At 58.3% G+C, this 20840-nt stretch overlaps 1 long non-coding RNA gene across 1 annotated transcript in view; it reads right to left on the reverse strand.

Moving 5' to 3' along the window:
• LOC117651687 overlaps nt 1-3561 on the reverse strand; it is a 39287-nt gene extending 35726 nt beyond the window's left edge. The window contains exon 1 of the long non-coding RNA XR_004588118.1: nt 3050-3561. This is a non-coding gene — a long non-coding RNA (uncharacterized LOC117651687). The remainder of the gene's footprint in view (nt 1-3049) is intronic.
• Nucleotides 3562-20840: the final 17279 nt, after the last annotated feature.

Raw genomic sequence — 20840 nt, forward strand, 5'->3', positions numbered from 1 at the left:
GTGATGATGGAAGCCTCGGAAAGAAGCGCGACCGAAAATACATCCAGGCCCCTCCGAGGCCCCCGCGAGGCCCTTTCCCCCTCCCCTTCCGCGGGGAGAGAGAGGGGGGGGGGCGTGACACTACCACTGCCTTCGACGCCGGCAATTCCGGAGAGACAACTATGTGATTATATGACAGCGCGATCATCACTTCCAGCCCTTGCGGCCTCCCAGCACTGTTCCAGCAGGCCCTCCAGGACACGAGCGCGGCAGTAGGCCAGCGGCGGGGGAGGGGAGGGGGGAGGATGACGCGGCGGAGGCAAAATAATTGATGGCGGGGAGGGGGAGCGACGGGTACTGTTTTGCGTGCAGCCCGCCCCTGCACTATGTGGCGTAATGAAACGGTCGATGTGTAGGGGCCCACGCACGCACACACGCACGGACGGAGCCTTTAAAAAAATGGCTGAAACAATCCGTACATTGTGGAGACGCTAAAGCGGCATAAACATTTCTCAGTCTCTCCCCCTTCAGGCCCTTCTGACCTTTCCTCACCGCACAATTGAGTTTTTCTTCTTCTTCTCTCCTTGCACCTGAAAAAGCGCTCCTCGGCGATGCTAAGCCATCGTGGTGCCGGCCAGGCGGCCAGCCAGCCAGCCAGCCAGCCAGCGCGCGGGCCGGCCGTGCCAGCCAGTCTCCCGGTCCGGCCGCTCCCCCCTCTCCTCCTCGGCGTCTCCTTTTCCCGTTCCCGATGCGGCCGTAGCTTACTCCTTCACCTCCAGGAATGTGAGGGTATGCGGGGGCGGGCGGGGGACAGACACCGGAGAGGGAGAGAGACAGACCGGCCGCCATGTGAGACGCCTCCGCCACGGCAACAACAACAACCACCTCAGTCGGCCACCGCCTCCGCCAACAACAAAAACAAAGACCGTTTAAAAGGTGTCTCGAAAATGGCGGCGATTCCCAGTTTCGGAAGTCTGCACTGCAGTTGCACTGCACCGACTCAAAACGAATATGAGACGGGTATTTGAAGCTGTCGGGCGTCGCGCGCCTGAGCGCGGTCAAATGGCGCGTTTCGTCGACAACAACAACACGGAGAATGAGAATCCGGCTCGGCGCGCCACACTGTGATACGCTGTGATACGCTGCCGGCGCTGGCGGCGCCATGGCGGTGCACTGACAGCATTCCCGACACCTCCGGGCCAATCAGGTGCTGTCAAACGCACCACCAAGACACCGACACACACCCAGACGGCCGGGCGCACCACGTGGCAAATTGAAAACGGATGTCGCGACGTTTCAGTCTGGCACCGCGTCCCCGCCGCCCCGCCCGAGATCCTGCCCCAGGATACCCAACAACAACAACAACAACAAGAAGAGGATCTTTTTTGCGCGCGGTAACGATCCCCGCCTCTAATTAGATTAATTAGGACTTGTTTCCCTGGCCGAATCCTGACGGCTTGTCATTGCGTGTAATTGCGTGGCACCACCTATCGAGAGAGAGAGAGAGAGAGCGAGAGAGAGAGAGAGAGAGGAGAGAGAGAGAGAGAGAGAGAGAGCGGAGCCAGATTGCTAGATCACCTCCTACGATAGTCAATTAATAAGCAGTTTGATTTGGAGCGCTTCGTGTTCAAGGTTCGGGTTTGGTTTGGTTAGTCTCATTAGCGATGACGCGATCGCGGCATCGCGCTCTCATTAAGGTTCCCCTCTCCCCTCTCTCTCTCTCTCTCTCTCTCTCCTTTGTCCTTCCCCGAGGTGCTCTACGTCTCATTTGTCGAGGCGCGGTGGCACGGATGTCAAGATGCAGCCAGCAATCCCCGGGCCGGCGCTACTCTCCAGCCAAAATTTTGGCAGCCAGGTTTTTTTGCTCCGTTTTCGGGCCTAAAATTTTGGCACCGGGTTTTTTGGGTCCCTTTTTTCGGGGCGGTCCTCTTCGTTTTCCAGCGGCATTCCAAGTGCTTCAAGTGCCCCTGCTTTGTTTGGAATCTCACGGCTGGGCGTTGCGATCCACGGCGTTCCTAGGCGTTCCGGGGCGTTCCGAGGCGCTCCGAGGCGAGATGAGAGTGAAGAGGCACCCGTCGTCTCGTCTCCCGCACCTCACTTGACTGGGCAAACACGGACCACCCTGCCCACAAATTGAACACTCATTCTGGGGAGAGCCCGGCCTGGCTGGAGCCTGGCTGGAGCCTGGCTGGAGCTTGAGGGGCCGAGGGTCGACCGCCCGGGTCGCTGCATGCGCTCGCCGGTCCCATCGGGATTGTTTCGTCGGCCGAATCTTGGCAAACGCGAGCAATGCTTCTCGTCGACCATCTCGACCATCTCGACCACGCACGCGGAGAGCCAGTCTGGGGCCTGGCCCGGCCCGGCCCCCTTCCTCGGCTTGGCGGGCTTGGCCTCGAGGCCAGGGGCAGCCTGGGGCAGCCTGGGGTCCCACGAACAAAGAGATGGGTGCTGCGGGGGGAGCGGGGCGGCCGGCTGCCTGCCTGGCTGGCCGGCTGGCTGGCTGCCTGGCCGCCTTGCCGGCTGTCTCGCCGTGCTGGACCTAGCCGGCGGCCCGGGACTTGGGTTCGCCTCCACAAGCGGCGATTATTCCAAGACTGTGTATTTGGGCCGATGGCTGGACGGCGTGGACGGAGTGGACGGAGCCGGGTAGTAAACCTCGACACGCCGTTTAACGACCTATGAATCTCGTTCCCCTCGTCCGCCCCCGCAAACCTTTCCGCCCCGGGTGGAGTCGAACCCGGGCCCCGCGAGCGTCGAATGGGCCGCGTTTGTTGCTCGCTGGAGGGGCGGCCAATCCGCCCCATTTGACTGATGCGAGGTTGCACCTGTGACAGCTGCGTCTCAGCTGAGGCAGCTGCCGCGCTTCCCACGCCGGCGAAGCAGCCCGGCGGACGGACGGGACGGACGGCCGCTCATGCACGTGCGAAGGCTCCGCGGTGCTGCGCGGTGCTGCGCGGTGCTCCGCGATATTTGGGCCCGTTGGCGCGAGTTTTGCCGCTTTCTCCGTCGTCCTGCACCGCCCTGCGGCCCACACGCCGATCTACATACATTTCCACACAAAGCGACTTACCTGACGAACAAGGTTCAGGCTCTAGTTGGAGCTGGAGCGGCGGCTAGCTAGCTGCGGCCCGAGGCGCTAGCGCGGCTAGCGCGCGGCGTGAGGAACTGTTGCATGGCTCCGAAAAAATCCGACGGCGGCGTGCCACGGCGTGGCGGGAGGAAGCCGCCGGGTGCCCGAATGCAGCGGGGGCACACGGGGTGGGTATCCTGGGCGCACTTACACACTCGCAAACTTGTAGTGAGTACACACACACGCACACGTCAGCCGGGCCCAACTAATGGTTTCCCGATTTTTCACAATAACAATGAAATCTCGCTTTGTCGTTTCGGGTCCAAAGCGCGGCGCTGGAAGCACCCGAGTGACTCTGCTCTGCACTGGATCCCGTCAAAGGGCACTTTCACAAACACAACTTTTCACTTGTCACACAACAACACATCCTCGCGGGGATCGCGTCGTCGTCGCGCGGCGTCGCGGCACGGCGCGGCGAAACGGCGTCGTGGTCGGCTCCGTCCTGCAGGGCCTCCCGGCGAGCAGTGAGTCGGTCGAGTCGAGTCGAGTCGAGTCCTGCCTGGCCCTGGCGCGGCGCGGAGCCGAGCGAGCCGAGCCGAGCGGAGACCGCGGCGGAACGGCGGGAGAGAACGCCCCCCTCCCTTCTCCCCCCTCCCGCCGCACTAATACGCCTAATGGTGCATTTCTAAACGACGAGTGAGCCCCCTCTCCCCTCGCTTCCCCCGTCGCCCTCCCCCGCCACCCCTCTCCCCTTAAACAACATAAAAATGCACCCTCCCCTCTCCCGCCTTGCCTGCCTTGCCCGCCTTGCGCGGCCTGCTCGCCGTCCCCCACCACCGGCTGCAGCCCCTCGCCCGCCCGCTCCGCACCCCTGCCCCTCCGCCGCGCGGCCGCCGCCAGCGCCGCCGACGAGGAGGAAGCCGAGACGTGTCGAGCCGCGTAGCCGAACGCTGAGCCGAACGTCGAGCGTCGAGCCGAACTGGCTGGCCAGGCCGCTCGCCGGCCCTGCCAGCCCTGCCGACCGTTGCGGTGGCACGGCAACGGGAAGGGGCAGCGCGGCGGCGGCGCGGCGCAGCGTAGGGTGCCCAATCACTCTTCACTCCAGCATGGCGAACCTGGCCTGCATCCTGGAGTCCTGGACGCGACCGCGACGTCCGCGTCGACGGACATGCGGCCACCCTAGGTCGGGCCGGCCGGGCGCGAAGAGGAGCCAGGAGAGGAAATGTCTGGGGGTTTTAATCTCCAGCTTCACATCAGCTTACAGTGCGCAACTTATTTCGCTTCTCATTTGCGCGTGCCCCCCCCCCGCACCCCTTTCCCGCAGCACAACGGCCGAGAAAGGCCAGCCAGGGAGGGGGAGCTCGCGCCCCGGACACGAATACGACATACGCCCCAAATTAATTAGAGGGAAACTTAAACGGATCGGGAGGGGGAAGGGAGGGGGCAGCACGGGCCGAAATGAAACTCAGTTTATGGAGTAGAGGGCAGTGCCGAGCCGGCGGGGCTAGGGTGACCAGGCGGCCAGGTAGAGTGACCATGGGGCGTTGGCAACTCGTTTCGAGTTGGTGTAGGGTGACCACTTGACCATGCAGTGCTAGGGTGACCACCGGGCTACTCATTCTAATGAGCGGCCGGCCGGCTCCACAGAATGCGAGCTCATTAACTAAATTATATGCAAACTACACCCTGCAGCGGCACACTTCCCGGAACACCAGCTAATATACGCTATGAAATGGAAGGTGTTAATTAGTCCACTCGCCTGGAAGGCCTCTGGAAGACCTCTGGAAGGCCTCTGGAAGGCCTCTACAGAGAGGCGCGTAAGCCACCTAGCAAAGGTGCGTCTGGACCAGGCTGCAGGGCTGCGTGAAAAGTGGCCGCCTCCCTGGCGAAGATGCAATGGGAGTATGGTCCGGACGCGGCCTCAGACACAATGCATTCTTTACAATAGCGACGAATCCCCTCATGTCTGTACACTGTCAGTTAAAATTTTCCTTAAGTGAAATGAAGATTTTAGAGCGGGAGCTCCCCGATCCTGGAGGCGAGGCTCGAAAGTTCAATTTCACTTGTTGGAGTCCTCGCTGCAAAGTGAAATCGCGCCGAGCAGTGTACTGAAATTGGGTGTCTGTTCCAAGAAGGCCAGGCCGCGCGGGCTGCGCAGCCATTGTGACTATTAACTACACAAAACGCAATTCGACCCCGAGCCGACAATAGCGCCCGTCCGGCTACCGTATAGGGTCCCTAAGGAATAAACCGCTGGATAAAAGGAACGAGGGGAGGGGGAGTGGAGCCGAGGCCAACAACTTGAAATTTGGGCACACAAACACTGTTTACAAAATTTGGAGCCAGTGTGTTCAAGAGCGCATGAGGCGATTGACTCATACTGATGGTGACAGTTTACGGAACTGACGCATGTTCAAAGACCAGGCTGGTGTAAGCAAAATATAAATATTTCCTGCTAGAACGCCGGCAGCAGTGGCTGCAGTGAACATGGTGAACATAATCAGCGCCGGTATTTGCGAGCCCTGGGAGGTTATGTCCGCCCGATTCCCCCTCCACTGCAGACGGCCGGGCCGGCCGGGCCGTCCGGGCCCGGCTCCAACAATGAGAGACAAATGACAAATGAAATACGCAAATGAAGAATTGTGGTGGTATCTGAATAGGCGCGTAATCTGTCGCACCACGTCTCGCACCGCGTCGCACCGCGTCGAGCGGCGCTCTGTGAAGGCGCCGCCTTCACTCTGATTTCAGGCCCTTCCACTTTGTCATTCCGGAGGTGGTTCCGGATTGTCTTACCCGACACCGCCACCGCTCCAGACCGAACGGCCGAGGTAAAAACTGAACCAAAATGGCGGTCGATAACAAACCAAGGAGCTGGGCCCCGCTTTCCCCCTACCCTTTTCCACCGTAGTCACGCTGACGATCTAATTGAGTCATTGTGGCGCTCATTGGCCGAGTCATCCCCTCCCTTCCACTTCCGGTGTGTGGCCGGAAATGAGATGCACGCACGCTCGGCGACGCTCGGCGACGCTCGGCGACGCTCGGCGACGCTCGGCGACGCTCGGCGACGCTGGGTTCGCAGGGCGGCCGGCTGAGCTAAACCACCAACCCCGCACCCCGGGTTCGATCCCACCCCGGGGCCGTTCTCCGCACTGTCAGTTTCACTGCGTTTCAAACTCATCCACTTCGCCGCCTCGATGGGAACGACATGCTTATTGCCTTGCTTTTCCTCCACGAACGCTTCACGAACGCTTCGCGAACGCGTCCCAAATCGGCAGGGCAGGGGCTGCCGTTGATTGATTGTTTCCGATCTGGCTGACGTCCCACCCCTCCCCCTCCTCCCTCTGCTCCCCCTTGGCCCTTTTGCTCTGTCCATTCGCCCCAATAAGTTGCCTCGCAATCTGATGCTTGGAGCAAGGTCGCTCGGTTCGGGACCTGTCGTGTTAGCCCGTTCCTTGCCTCGCAGCGCTTTCTTGGCTTCGGCCAGGCTTCGGCCAGGCTTCGGCAGTCCCGCACTGGGACCATAATCGCCATCAACGAAACTGGGAAACTTTAAAGTAGTCCTGGGGCTGCGACTTAACGATACCCCAGATTTTTATTGTCGCTGGAAGGGGGCTTTTTCAAAGGCCATGTGCACAGGACTCTTCCAAAAATTCATGGTCTAATGTAAAATTGTGCGATTTCCCGCCTTCTTTCCAGACAGACGTAATGTCCCTCGGTTCGCAGTGTTCGCAGTGTTCCGAACCTCCGTAGCCTTGCCGGGCCGTTGCCGGGCCGTGCCTGCCGTCGGGCCGTGAAGGCACCGCCCCCTCCCCCTGGCGATAACGAGTCGGGATTGTGAGTAGTGAAGCGAAGGTGACGAGATGATCACACTGCCCTTTGCACCCCGCACACATTGGGCATAACACTTCGGGGAGGGTTGGGGCTGGGAGGCTCGGGGTGGGGGACTGTAAATAGCGTGGACTGGATAGTAGGGGCCAAATGCTCACCCTGGATAGCTACCGGGTATTTCGTTCAAAATGGGGGTTCAAAAAACCTTGCCTCAGACTGGGAGTGGCAACTCAAGACTGTTCATCGGCGTCGTATTACGAAAACTCTTTGTAGAGTATATGACACTGATATTCAATAGAACCACAGTAAACAGTACAAGAGTATTAAGACTTCATTCATGGACTGTAACTGCACTTAGAAGAAAGTGTAAGTTGATGACTTCGTTCACCGTACTAGAAAATCCTTCAGCAGTACAGGCACGAAAACCGAAAGGATAACTAGAAAAAGGTAAGTCTCCCAAGTCACTCGCCTTCGTCTGTTACTTTTCTACACGCACACACAGACGCACCCGCGGCGTACGCATTGACACACACCAACACACCGCCAGTGAATGGGCGCAAAGGGGGTGCCCGCTCGCCCATTTAGCTCACAATAATAGCGAATCAGTCGGCATTCAGTCGTTGGTCGCTTGTTCGGGGAGGGGGTGAAGGGAAGGCGGGGCAGGGGAGGGACAGGTTCGTCAAGCGATGCAGGCAGAGCCCTTGCGGAGCCCGCCAAACATTTAGAGTGGCCCTCCAGTGACCTTGCACCAAAGACTTCTTATTAATTTATTTTCTGAGAGAAAAGAGAATCAACAGTATTCTTTTTGAAATTTGGCCCGGTCTTGATCCCGATCCCCATCACCAGATTAGCAGGACCACAAGCGACCGCAGACCTTGGCGCCGTCCGTCCCCGTCGCCAATTTAAGGACTCCTAATTAATTAACTAATTAACTAAATTAAAGTGGGGGCCAAATTATAAATTATACCGGGCTGGCCTACTGTACTGCACCTGGTTGTACACGAGGGCACTACGCTGCAAGTTTTTAAAGCCACAGGCAGGCGATTCCGCTATTGTTGTTTTTGTTAACCACCTGTTCAGACGCTGTCAAAGGCTCCGCGTTGATAACAACAACAACACTTGAGCTTGAAATATTTGGCGTGTCTTTGTCCCGCCCTCTGCGCTGCGAGCTCCGGGGCCCGAGCCCCAGGCCCGAGGCCCGCCAAGTGCTGAGTAATTAAATTCCTTTCCTACCTAATTTATCGCGGCCCCGGAATAGGTCGCGTTAAAAGAGAAGAAGAGATTCCAGCGTCTGCCAGCAGCAGCAACAACAAATTTGGCCAACTCGGAAGATTTGAGCCGGTGCAATGCAGCAACAAAAACAGTCTTGTTCGTTTGCGTTTGAAGAGATTATCAGGTGTGCACCAATCCACTGAGGCATTTCAGAAAATGCTCCTTCTCAGTCATTGACAAGGTCACTAACACGCTATGATTCTTCAAAACCACCGAGTCCACTGCGAAGTCTACTGAACAGCTGCACAGCGGTAAGCCGTTATTTGAAATCCCCAGCAGCTATACCCGCTAGCGACGCCGTAATGCGACGATGAGCAGCCGGCCAGGAAAAGCAGGAAACAAAAAGAAGAGAAAGGACGCAACAACAACAGCCGAAGCCAGGCATCGCGGTAATTAGCGTCTATTTCAGCATAGATATCTCCGTGAGGCGCGCGTTCCGGGCGGACGAAGCCTAGCTTCCCCCCCCCCTTCCGGGGGCAGGGGAAGAGGACGCGGACGCACGGTCTAGAGCACACGGCCAGGGGGTAGGCCAAGGTGTTGGAGGCAAATTTATTACAGGTTTCACACAATGAAACAACTTTATCATGAACATGATATACAAGCTAGGCTTTTAATATTTTCTCCTTTCACGGGGCGGCGCATAGCCTGCATAGCACGCGCGTGGCTGCGGCAGTGGCAGGCCGCGCGAGGCCGCGTGAGAGGCAGTGATATACCAGGCGGAAACAGAGTTAATTACCAGCCTCGATTCGTCCACATTTCGCAAAGCTTCCTTATCTGCCCTCTGACCTTTTCCCTTCCTTTCCTCTCCTTTCCTTTCCTTTTCCTTCCTTTCCTTTCCTTTCCTTCCCTTTTTCGCGTCACTTCCCTGTCTGGCACTTAGTCCGCTGTCCCGGGCCTGTCCCGGGCCTGTCCCCACCCCACCGCAACACCACCGCCGCCGCCACCCACCGGCCCGTCCAACCCGAAGCTCTTTTAATTCCCTCTGAATGCGGGAGTACGTCTCTCTCTCTCTCCCTTCAATTCCCATTTAACCCCTTCTCTAACTGGCTAATTGGCCCCCACCCTCCCTCCATTAGATTACCTCCCCCTTCCCCTTGGCGCCACCAGACGGCTAAACAGGTTGCCCTCGCAAGTCTCCCCACAATTAGCATACTTTTACCTGCGCTAGGCCCGCCAGGCCGAGCCCGCCATGCCCGCCAGGCCCGCCGGGCCGGAGAGCCAATCCCAACCAATCACTCCCACCGGAAATAAGGCGCCCGCCGAGTGTGCTTCACCCACCAAGCCTCGCCCGGCCAGTCGATTCGCGTCAACTTTGACGCAGCTACGCCAGCAGAAGAGGAAGATAGCGGTTTAGCTCTGTCGCTCTTTATTGCTAAACGCTATTTCCAAACGAAGTGGGGCGTGCAGAAAACTCGGGACAAGCTTTGGTCTTGGCCTTTGCGAAAGCAACGGTCAACGAGTAACCCAGTCGTTAGGAGAAAATTCATACAGCACGATTATTTAAATATTTTTCGTTACTGTATTTAATGCAGTCGCCCGCGGACCCTCACTTGTTGATTCGAAATCGCGTCGCACAACAGTTTCACCTGGCGGAGCCTGTACTTTACCGCACTGGGATTCATTTCCATTAGTTTCATCCCCTGGCCAATGCCTGGTCAATGCCTGCCCATCCAGCAATTAGTGACTTGATCCTCGATTTGCTCAAAATGCTAATCTGGTCCAATAGCTCGGTGCTGGCCGGACGCAGCGCTGGGGACCGGTCATATGGCGGGGCGTCTGTGCTGTGGGCAGGCAGAACCGTCCATTGGTTGGGTGCGTCGGTTACTTTGCCAGTCTGTAAGTGTGTTAGGTTGGTGTTCATGTTAGTCTGTAAGTGTGCTCGTCTGCGTGCATGTGACTCAGTCTGTTAGTCACTCTGTTGAACACTGGTGCAGCCTTGTCGGTCAGTGAGTCTGCTGGCCTGCCTGGCTCTGTCCCAGCGCAAGGTCGATGCAGTGCCTGGGGCCCTGGGGCCCTGGGGCCCTCTGGGTGGGCAACGGTGGCGTCCTTGCCTCGGCCTGCCTCGACTTGCCTGCCCACTTCCGCGAGTGATACCGGGATGCTCGCCAGGCGGCGCCAGCCAGCCAGTCGGGACGGGAACTTTGCGGGGAACCCTGAAACACGTAGTCGAAATTAGCGCAGACGTTGCTTTGCCTCGCCACGTGCGCGTCTGGGCGACCGTCTTGTAAATCACGCTTGCAAAACATTCTCATAACCAGCCTAGGACGCTTGCCAACGGGAAACGCGGGCAAATAAATAGCAGAGGATGGCGGCAAGGTGGGGGGACGACAGGGGTGGGGGTGGGCAGCGAAAATTGAAGAGGGGTGCTAATTGTTGGCTCGCGTCCCTACTCCTGTCAGACCTACACGCGCTGTCGCGACAGCGCGGACGGACGGGCGGACGCACGGACGGGGAATGCATTTTGTAGCGCCGTCCTGTCACCTGTGACGTCAGACTTGGTTTAGGAGTGGTCCCGGAAAGCTCGCGGAGAGAGGGGAGGGGGGCTACGGTGGTTAGGCAGCTTCAGCCCCCCCCCCCCTCTTTCTCTTTTCAACGCCACGCTCCGCCACGCCCCACGCGGCGGCCAGTTAGCTAATTGGACACCCTACTCCGACGCGCGCAAGTGTGCATGGCGGGCAGAGAAGCCACGAAAAAAGCCGCGTAAAAAAGCCACAAAAAAACAACACGAGGATGCATTTCCCTGCTCTATTGAAATTTGGAACTTCATTAGCAAGGCTCGCCGCGTGTCCTTGCGCACGGCGCGCCTTGGCGTGCGCTGCCTGCGGTCGAAAGTGAAAATGAGAAAATTATTTGCGTCTGGTGCTTTAAGGTGCAGAGGCGCGCGATACGTATTGAGACTGTACGGTGGGCTGTTTCTCTCCAGAGAGCCCCCCCCCCTCCCCTCTCTCTCTGCGGCTCATTTACACGGGATTTAATGTTCCCTATAATGAAGCGACGCTATTGGCCAATTTACGCCGTGGCCCGCCAATGGGGGCTCGCGAAGGACGGTGTGCTTGTCGATGGGGATTAGGAGGCACCTCACTGTTAACGACATCTTGAATCTCGGCGGGCCGGCGGGGCAGGCGGGTCGGCCGCGCCGTCGTGTCGGAGTCTTCACCCGGTTTGCAGCGGACGAGGTTCAAAGTAGGGGCCATGGCTAGTTCGGATTGGTCCACAGCGACCACGAGCTCTAGCAAAAGCGTCCTCATGCAGTTCGATCCACGTCGATCCGTCATGGCCGCATAGAGGTTCCGTGGCCCGGGCGGGTCTAGCGCCCGTGGAGGCGAGGGTAGGCAACCCGCGGCACGCCGAAGTGTAACGGGCCCCAACGGGAGCCCCTGCCCCGGCAAAACAGCACTTTCTTCGGAGTGCTTCGAACACACCATTTCCCTAGAATTGCTCGAGCCTCGCCCATCAGCACCGATATGAAACCCTAGAAAGCGTTTACGGCAGGGAAAAAAGTGGTCGGTGCCAAGGCACTGCCAAGGCACTGCCAACAGCGATGTGGAATCGCGTATAAACGGATGTCACTGCCTTGCCTTGCAGCAACTCGGCCGTTTACGATCCCTCATTTCGGCCCGAGCGCTGCTGCTGCTGCTGCGCTGCCAGCCGAGAGGCGAGCGACAGCCAATTAAAGACAAAACGCGCGCCAATATTCAAACGGAAGGGAGAGGCATCAACGCCAAAAAGGAGCAGCATCATCGAAACGAAGCGAGCGTCGCGTCCACAGATAAGGGCAGGACACTACACATGAAGGCGCTGCACGTTTTATGATTCAGGTTCGGGTCTTCACTCGTCGCTTTGAACACCTGTCACGCAGGAGTCGAGGAACGAGGTTGCAAAGTCCCGAACGGAAGCTCCAAGTCGCCAGACTTCCGCCTGAAATCAAAGGAATGGCATCGTATGTCGGGATTTTGGTGCGATAGCCACACATGGGCTAGCCAGACCAAAAGTCTAAATTAGGTTAGGAAACCTGCTCGTTTTCTCACGAGTCATTAATTACCTCACGGACTGATACATAAATGTATTTACCTTGATTTACAAGTGTAGCAGGTCTTCCTTCTGCCGTGCCCGAGACACCAAGGGAAGGAGAAAGGAGGAGATTCACTTGATTTGAATTCTTCCGGCCAGTGTAACCAATTCAAATGATAACCAAAAATATGTTGTGTTGGAAAGAGTTTTTAACGATGACCGACGAGAGAGAGAGAGAGAGAGAGAGAGAGAGAGAGAGAGAGAGAGAGAGAGAGAGAGAGAGAGAGAGAGAGAGAGAGAGAGAGACGTAAGGGCGAAGACGACGGGTGACGAGAAGCACGCTGTGGTGGCGATGGTGATGCGGGGCCGCGGATTCACACAAAGCCACGCCACGCCGCGATAGCCTCTGGCCCCGCCGCGCCCCGCCCCGCCCCGCCACGACCAACGCTCTGTAATGAGGCGTGCGGAACGACGCGAGGGGGGAGGGGAAGGGACACTAACGAGACACCTCGCCTGGGTGTCCGCACTGGACCGGGGCGTGGCGGCGCGCGGCGCGCCGAGCCAACCCGCCGAGCGAGTATCCCTCGGCCTGCCTTCGGCTTCGGCCCTTCGGCTTCGGCCCTTCGGCTTTGGCCGTTCGGCCGTTCGGGAGGCGTTCGGCCATTCGGCACTCGTTTCAAAATGGGCAACGGGACGCCGAAGTTGGAGGCCCGCTCGGCACTGGCCGCGGTCGGAGACACTGCTTCGGCCACACGCGCGTAAACAAGCTAGTTGGACTCGGTCCCCAGGGAGGCGCCGTCGGCCGTCGGGGTGGTTGGTTGCGAGTCCGAAATTAAATCGAGGCCAGCAGACAGTGGGCATTACGAATTCAGGGAAAGACTGGGGTTATTAGGGCTGCTGCGATGACATGTGCCGGCTTAGCCTAGATCGAACACCGACAATGGTCGTCCTTCGTTAATTTTTGAACGCGAGGCAGTGTACTGCCCAATGATAAAATCCCGAACACTCTCCGCCTTGAGGCAAACATTTCACCGGCCGGCATAGGCACCGGCCGAAGGGTGGAACACAAGTACAGCACAACCGTCTGAAAACAACAACAGTAGCCAACAGCAACAACAAAAACAACACCACCTTGATTAGGCTGCTGGTTAATTAATAAACCCATTTCACCCCCACCCCTTTCTTCATCCGCTCCCCACAACAACCCCGCGCGCGTGTGTGTCTGTGTGTGCGTGTGTGTGTACGGTGAGTGTGTGCGTGGGCGCGCGTGTGAGGCGCAGCCCATTGTATGGCGTGGGGTCGATTTTAATTTGGCTTCAACGTTCATCTTAAACCCCGCGCTTCGCTTGCACTGCCACCCACACTGCCACCCACGCGCAACGGACACCGAATTGATACAAAACACACACGCGGCTCGGACCGCGCGGGGTCGGCGTCTACACCGGATTACGCCAAGACCGCCTCGCTGATCGCGCAAACTCGCGGTTGCAGCAAATTGGGTTGGCGCGCCGAGTGGCTGGGCTGCCGCTGCTGCGGCGGTCTCAAAATGTGATTCTGGCGCGAACTGCGTATTCAATTGATCAGAACGAACACAAGCAGCCGGCTCCCTCGGCCCGCCAGGCCCGCCCGGACCGCCAACTTGCACAGTGGCGTTCTCCCCACCGCCGCTGCCGCCGCCCCCTCGCCGGCCGATGCGAAGTAATTTACCGGAGCCCCAGCGGAATGTAACAATTGGAGGGCGGTGGAAAACCGGAAGAGAGGGGGAGGGGGTGCTGGGTTGTTATGGAAGGGTGGAGGCGGGGGTGGTGTCCCGTTTGATTGTGTCGATAATGAGTGTCATGTCTCGCGACATCCATCTTCGTCGATCTCCGGGTCGCTTCACCGCTTCGCCGCTTCCGCGAATCGCCGCCAGGGAGCGCGCCAGGCGCAGTACAGTCGCGAAAGAGATTTCGCCCCCGGCGATTTCGCTTGCCGCAGCGCGGCGGATACACATCGACATGAACTCAAGTCTCCGAACACGTTGCCCAAAATAAACCAACGACAAACTCCTAGCAGTTTTTCTGACAAAGAGAACACGTTGAAAGTTGGCGCCAAAAACCTGCGGCGTCGTTGATGACGCGTGATGGCTCCACACCTCCAGTGACGCGATCGGGGTTTAAACGCCGGGCGCCATTTCCCGCGCTTTTATCGGACTGATTAAATTGTATACGGTTCGCTTTACTGACCGGCACCAAGTCCGGGGTCAAGCAACGAGGGGAGGGGCGCGGGGATGGAGGGGAGGGGAGGGGAGGGGGAGGGGAGGGTCCGCGGGTCGCAAAGCATACACAGAGCGCTTCCCTTGTTAGCACCTTGCTGATTAGGTGGGGGTTGGGGGCTGCTGCCGGGCCGGGGCGGGGGAGGGGAGGGGAGGGGGATATACGCGGTAGACTTCATTCGATTGAGTCGTCCTGCACCTCCCCTAGCAGCGAGCGCGTTGCTCTCCGACATTCACAGTGGTGGAGTTTCCCCACGTCACCCACAAAAAAATTAAAATAATAAAAAAGGGAATGTCGTATGGAAATTGCTTGTCTTAAAAAAAAGATTCAAATATTTTTTCAAGTTATGCAATTTAGGCGACCGTTGCAAGCGTCGCGTGAACACATGTGCGAGATTTTGAGCGGAAGATTTACTTCGTTCGGAGGAAAGATGAAATTTTTCGGCAATATGCTTATTCAGTGGCAGGCACTGCAGCGCGCGATGCAAACAGGGTGGGGGTGGGGGAGCAGGAGACGCACTAACAAACCGCGAGCATACATCGAATCAAGAGTTCCACCCCACCCCGCCACGGCCCGCCACGCCCCGCCACGCCAACCCGTCCACCTACTCGATAATTTGTATGTGCGCCGCCCCCTCCCCTCCCCATCCGTCTCCCTCGCGGCAAGGGTTGGAGCGGGCGACTTGGAGAGCGGGCAAGAAAAGAAATGCTTCCGTTATTCAGGTATAAGCTGGCATTGTGCTCGCACAAAACGAACGCTGGTGAGGTTAGGCGCACCAGAGCGGAAAATTCGCTAAACTGGACTTGGGAACCGGTACCGCCTGGGCCACCCTGTGGACCCCGCGCTGCCGAGGGCTGTGAGTCCAAGACCACACACGTACACAAGCACGCACACACACTCACACACGCGGCGCAGAATTTGCTCACAACAAACGCCTCGTGAGGCGCTTTCGCAGCGCTCTGCACTGCTTGGCGCGCTGCGCGCCGTGAGGCAGGGGGAAACTTTGTCCCAGCACAAAGGTCCGTGGTCCAAGCAACTCCACCAAAGTATTTTAAACATTTTAACATTTTGGCAAGGTGCATGCGAGGCTGAGTCCGGCCGAGGCCACGTTAGTGTCCCGTGCTTCTAAGCTTCCAGGCTTCCAAGCGTGAGCGTCATTTTAACCCTTCGGAAAGGGGACGGCATCGCCGCAAACGGAAACCACTGAGGCACAACTTTTTATGAAAGAATGTGTATTTCACCAGAGAGCCTCCTCCAGGAGCAAAAGATTCGCCCACATATTTATCAGTCATGACGAGAATGCCGGGTGTTTTGGGTTCAAGTCGAGACGGCAGGTGGACACAATCCGAGCTTTCTGCTTTTCTTGTTTCAGGTTTTTGTTTCTTTTGGAGAGCGCGAAATCTACCCCTGTGCATCCCCTGGCCCTGCCTCGCCCTGCTTCCCACAGGCCCGCGACGGCGGTAAATACGGTGTTAATTGGAAATCGGCCCGATTTTAATCAGCTACCCGCCTTAATGAGGTGTACGCGGAGCAAATGTGCCTTGATGGCGAAAGAATGCCGATGGAGCGGCGAGCCGAGGCGGCCCAGCGTCTCGGAAAAACGGCGGGAAGGCTCAAAAAACGGGCCGCGCCGCACAGCGCCGCACAGCGCTGCACTGGGCCGATTCCAGATAAAGGGGCTCGACAGAGATCAACATTCGAAAGGCACCACCGCTGGAGACTCAAGTGACATTCTAGAAAACCCCTCGGAAGCCAGATGACCAGATGACACCCTCGCTGTCCAGACTCCGAGCAGCTTGACTCGGTCGGGGCTGCCGCCGCGTGGAAGCGCAAAGCACGAAGCCAGTTCGGCATGTCGGACACGGAGTTCGAAGTCACGGACGCGGCGCTCGCGTATTCGCAAGATTGGAATTCGTGGTGCACCGTAACACACAACGGGCAGGGCCTCTCCCCCCTGCCCTCGCCTCCCCGCGACAGGTGAGCTATGCAGCAGATATTATACCCCACGGACAACCCTCCCCCTCCCCTCCCCCGCCAGGGGCTCCTTCGCTGGACGATTGAAAGCGAGGGGAGGGGCGGCGCTGCGAGATTGGCAGGCAATTCAAGGTGTGAAACTGTGTGTGTGTGTGTGTGTGGTGTGTGTGTGTGTGTGTGTGTGTGTGTGTGTGTGTGTGTGTGTGTGTGTGTGAAGTGGGAGGGAATGGGGGAAAAGATACATGTGTCAATTTTTGGCGGGTGTCCGCGCTTGAAACAGGCCGCGTCTGCAGCAGGCATACGGTCCGATAAAAACAAGTAAAGCGCTGCTGTTAATTTGAACCCCGGTCCAGACGAAAGAGAACTCGAGTAAAAGCCTTTAAAGTGCGTTGAAAAATTTGACTATGTTTTTGAACAAGTTCTGGTGGCACTAGAAATTTAGCTCGCGCACTTAATGAGCTTCTGCTCGCATCGGCTGCCCGATAGTTAATCCAAGTGCCGCAAATTCCGGGGGCCGAAGGCAGCTGAAGCAGCCGGAGGCACACAGGACGGTCACTGTGCCAAACTATTGGCAGTGGAGGGGAGCGGTGGGCCGGCCGACCGCGCCATGTGCTGCAGATGAAGCGGACCGAATCGGGGACACATGTCGGCCCGACAGTCTCAAATCGAAAACAATCCCCCCTTACTTGATTGATTATATTGACGGTTGATGGATTGATTGGTTCTTATTATTGATTCGCTGATGGATGGCAACTCGGGCAACAATCGCTGCAGACAAGGCGCTTCCGTTTCCGGGAAAGTTATTCGCAGAGGCGTCGGTGGGAAGGGGAGGGGGGGGGGGGATTGGTCAGAGGGGCGTCGGGAAGACGTGAGGGACGGCGTGCAGTCCGCCCAGTCCACACTTCGAGTACACACTCCACCCACTTCCCAGCAAACTCCCTTATGCACCCATTTCGACTTCGGCGAGTGCCGTGTCACGAAAGTGGCGTCCCTCAACCCAAAAAAAAAAAACAAAAACAAAGCATCAGTTTAGCCAACTTTTCGCGGCGTATCGTGTCGTTTTTTCCCTTCCAAGGTGCCGAAGCATCCGCGTTGTCGGGGGGCCGCGCGCCCAGCGAGGCGAGGCGCCCAGTGACCACGGCAGCCGCGGCACGCGGGCCAGGGCCACGCCCTCGGCCACGCCGCGCGCCTCCGGACCCGGTACGCAGATATATGAGCATTGGAATTCTATGCAATATTGTTTCGGATCAAATTGCTTTTTCGGCCAACCAGAAACAGGGTCCCGGCCCTGCAGGCGGCTTGGCCGTGAGGCCCGGCCGGGCATCGCTGTAACAGTGTAGGGGAATGGAATGTCAGGCCGCATCACCCGGTCAAGACCTCACCGAGCAACAATTTTTCGCCGCATAGATTCTCGCAAAAAAGAAAATTGGAATTGGGTAATAGTGGGTGTGGTCCTCCTCTGAGTTTCCGGCTGACGAGCCCCAGTTTCACGCGAAGTATGGTCCGTACATCCGAAGTAACCTCAACGTCTTCGGTGTCGCGAGAGAGGGACAGCACCCCTCCCCCCCCCCCTCTCCCTTCCACGCGCATATTAAACAACAATCACGCGGCGACGCGGCGCATTCAGACGTTCGGAGCGTTTCGGGGCGCTTCGGACGCACCGAACGGAGTAAACGAACGCATTGTCTGCGATTGGTGGCCGCGCCGCCGCCGCCGCGCTCCCATTGGCCCGCGGTCCGTCGCTCTGTCTCCGTCGCACTCACGGCCCGTAAGCCTCCCAGGGGTGCGACAGAGACGGGCCGTAATGATGTGCCCCTCCGTTTAACAGTGGCGGCGTCTGCATGCACCGCCCTGCCTGCAGCGTTTGCGTCCGAGTATGAAAGACGCGTTTTTCAGCCGGTTAGCATAATGCCATGGAAAAATATTTCGGGGCGTCGAATACCGCGCAAAAACGCGGCGTGTATACTTTTTCTTTTGCATGCGTGCTGCCCGCCCCTGGCTGCACACACACTCACACACACAACGGTGGCGGGAAAGTGTGTGTGCGTGTGTGTGTGTGTGAGTGGCTTGATGTGAATTGGATCGCCAATTTGTAAATAGCTCGTGGCATGATGCTTGCCGTCTGTATCGCCCTGCCCCACCCTGCCCGGCCAGCCCCGGCCAGGCCGTGTAGACCCGGGCGCTATGTGCCGCCACGCTGTATGCCCGGAGATTTCGGTGCGGGCGCAAAGCGAGGGGGGTGGGGGTGGGGCGGACGAGGGCGAGGGTGTTTCATCAAACGTCGCTTAGCCACACCACACACTCGCGGCGCCTGTTTCTCGCGTTAAAATCGCATTTTCGCGGCGACGGCGCGGGCCGGCTCGCAGAAAAGAGTTGGGCCAAGGAGGAGGGGGAGGGGGGAGGGGGAGGAGGAGGAGGGGGAGGAGGAGGAGAAGGGGCCGAAGCCTTCCAGCCTCTTTCCTAGCTGCTTCCCCGGGTCGTCTGTGGTCCAGTCTCAAGTCGCGGTTCCTAAAAGGACTTCGGGCGGCTTCGGGCGGCTTCGGGCGGCTTCGGGCGGCTTCGGGCCTTGGCACTCGGCCTGCGTCGCGTTGCCGCGCGTTGCCGCGCGTTGCCGCGTTCGAACGAGCCCCCCTAATTGGGTCGCTACCGAGGCTGCCGACTGATTCCACGCAGCGCCTCTGTCTCTCTCGCACGTTGACGCGCCCGCGAGTGCGAGGGAGACAGACAGAGCGACGAAAGCCCTGTTCGGAAAGAGACTGACTGGCGAGGCTACCGCCGTCCGTCGCCTGTGGTGTCCTCAGCCTCAGACGGGGTCCTCAGACTGCGCACGCTAACGAGCAGCCGGCAAGATGCCGACGCTGTCTCTGTCGCACTCGCGAGGCGGCCCGCGGGGCCGTAGGGGTGCGAGAGAGACGGAGAGATGGAACGGTCCTTCGGATCCTCTCGGCAGGCAGCGGGGGCTCGCTCATCTGGGCAGCGGGGCCGAGCCGAGCCGAGCGGGGTGGACCCATTCATCCAGTTGGTGTGGGATTAAGGAATCGAGGAGCGAGTTTGCCGGTCAGATGACGCGTTCACACTATGCTGGAAAGCATTTCCATGTTCAGGAACAAACAAGCTGTCGATTTGTGATGAATCAGTCTTCTTTTTCAAATGATGCAAAATGTCATATCAATTATTTCGCCACAATTATGATGTTTGCGCGGACATGCGGCGATCGGAAGCGGCGAGGCGGGCAGAGGCGAGGGGAATCGGCATGAAATATAGACATAAATAAGAGGAACAACAACAGAAAGGGGTTAAAAAAAGAGCTGGGCGCGGTCAGGGGCTAAGGAGGGCCCCGAGAGGGCCCCCTGTGTGGCACATTCGTCACATTCCGACTCTAATTGAATGACTTGGATAGCATCGCGGCCGCGTGCTCGCGTGTGTGAGTGTGTGAGTGTGTGTGTGCGCGCGCGCGTGAGTGAGTGTGTGTGTACTTTCATGTGTGGAGACGTGCCATTTCCACTGATTGCTTCAAACGGAAGTGCTGCCCTGCTCCGTCCTGCTACCCCTATCTTCATCAGACCGCCCCCCCCCCCTTTCCCCCTCTCTTTCCTCTCCCCCGTTTCGCGAGACACCCATTCAGTACCCGTCTTTATCGTTCGGACGTTTTCAAAGTAGTCTGCTGCCCGGGAGCCGTCTTCGGATAGAAACATGTTCCTTCCCTTTCAGATCAAACAAATCGACAGCCAAAAAAGGGGGCGAGGCACCATCAGAAAATCCGGACCGAAACACACAGAGTGGCAGAAGTGCAGCAGGGCATAGTATTTCCCATGCCGGGTCGGCTGGATGGTAAATCGCGCTCCCTCCGTCTCGCTCGCTCTCCTTGCTCCCCGGCAAGGGACGCGGGGTGAACGGTGCGAGTGAGAGAGAGACGGGTGAGGAGCGGGAGGGGGCCCGGACCCGGAGTCGTTGGACATTGACTGATGGCGCACAGGTCGGTTCGTAATGAGCAGTCCGAAAGAGCGAGAGAGAGAGGGAGAGAGAAGGGTTGTGCCGGACCCAAGCTGCAAGTCGACATGTCTCATTGAGGCTCGGCCCAGCACCGCCACGCCACGCCTCGTAAGAAAATCGATGTTTGAAAGCGTTCGTCCGGTTGGCCTGGGTAAAGCTAGTGGTCACTCTAGGAAATCCATTCACCCGCTGGTGGTCGCCTTAGTATCGACCCAGAGGCGTCACTGGGAACCTCTAGTGACAGCCCGTCCGAGCTCCGTTGTCTTTCGTCGGAACGTGAACAGATGATCGACCGACAGTCGCCATCTCCAAGACAGTGGGCAATAGCGCACTGGCTGGCCGGGCCGGCCGGCTAGGCGTGCACGCCGCGTGCGGCGCGGACAAGATTCCACGCTAACAGCGGCAATGGTACGACTCTTTTATGAGCGCGCTGTCATCAGCCAATTTCCTCGTCGAGA

The sequence above is a fragment of the Thrips palmi genome, unplaced genomic scaffold (assembly GCF_012932325.1).
Source record: "Thrips palmi isolate BJ-2018 unplaced genomic scaffold, TpBJ-2018v1 HiC_scaffold_6, whole genome shotgun sequence".
Lineage (NCBI taxonomy): Eukaryota > Metazoa > Arthropoda > Insecta > Thysanoptera > Thripidae > Thrips > Thrips palmi.